The sequence below is a fragment of the Callorhinus ursinus genome, unplaced genomic scaffold (genome assembly GCF_003265705.2).
Source record: "Callorhinus ursinus isolate GAN/ISIS: 27379988/994484 unplaced genomic scaffold, GSC_fseal_2.0 scaffold71, whole genome shotgun sequence".
NCBI lineage: Eukaryota > Metazoa > Chordata > Mammalia > Carnivora > Otariidae > Callorhinus > Callorhinus ursinus.
This window is the reverse complement of record NW_027397133.1, coordinates 2,104,130-2,105,143: the sequence shown is the minus strand read 5'-3', so window position 1 is coordinate 2,105,143 and position 1,014 is coordinate 2,104,130. Positions and strand designations below refer to the sequence as shown.

The window sequence follows — 1,014 nt, the reverse complement described above, 5'->3', positions numbered from 1 at the left end:
GGGGGGGGGGGGGGGGGGGGGGGATAGAGGAGGCTGGAAAAGATTACATCCTCCACGGCCCATTCATCTCCCAGACAGGGCGGGGGTGGCGCTGGTCTGGACACCCGGGTCCCTGAGGGCCCACACTCAAGAAGCCCTGGGTCCCTGAGGCTGCTTCCTGGAATGTTCTATTCTCACAGGACAGGCCGGGGCCCGTCCAAGACTTCTACCGCACATACCTGGAGTAGCTGCCTGCCTTGGCTCCGAGATGGGGAAATGGAAAGAAGGCTGTGAAGGGACCCAACGGCGCCGATCCAACCAGGACCAGAAGTCGGCTACCTCCTCCCTCAGACAGAAGTCCCGGTTCCCTGCCTCCTTCTCCTCCAGGAGGTCAGATCCCCAGCTCCCTCCCTCCCATGCTGGAGTCCAGGCACCCAGCGCCTTCCTCCCTCAGACCGAGGAGTCCAGACCCCCAGCGCCCTCCTCCCTCAGACCTGGGAGTTCTGGAGTTCAGGACTCTCTTCCCCAGGTATCCAGAATTACGTACTCCCAGCCCCCTTCTCCCAAAGAGGATTTGGGCTGGGGGTCTGGTCTCCTGAGATCCCGCTGGGGGTAAGCGGCTGCATATCTGGAGGACTCCGCTCCTGCCTCAGTTTCCTCCGCCAAGCCCCGCCCCCGCTGGCCCCGCCCCCGTCCCTCCCTACCCGGGGGCAGGGCGACCGGGACGCCGGAATCCCGGGGGGGAGGAGGCGCGGAGGCTCTTACCTGGGGCGCCCTCTTCGGCTCCTCCGCTGCCCCGGGCGCGGCGCGGCTCCTCCTCCCGCTCGCTGGCTGCAGGGACGCCCGCTCGCCCGCCGGCTCCTCGCCGCACACTCTCCGGAGGGCCCGGGCGGGGGCGGGGCGGGGCGGCGCCCGACGGCGGAGGAGGGGCCGGGGGGTCCCGCCTTCCACGCGCGTACCGAGACCTCGGCAGCCCGGCCTGGCTCGCTCAGCTCCTGGCCCGCCTCAGCCCCGGGAGGCCAGGCGCCAGCCCCC

General features: G+C 69.9%; 1 protein-coding gene across 2 annotated transcripts in view; it reads right to left on the bottom strand.

Moving 5' to 3' along the window:
- Positions 1–923, bottom strand: part of NTF4 (neurotrophin 4) — a 3,214-nt gene extending 2,291 nt beyond the window's left edge. The window contains exon 1 of one of the 2 annotated variants that reach the window (XM_025849766.2): positions 745–923. The gene's annotated coding sequence lies outside the window, so the exon portion shown is untranslated. Of the gene's footprint in view, positions 1–218; positions 337–744 lie in introns of those variants that run through there. The other variant, XM_073886604.1, reaches the window with a different exon arrangement.
- Between the last annotated feature and the right edge of the window lie 91 nt (positions 924–1,014).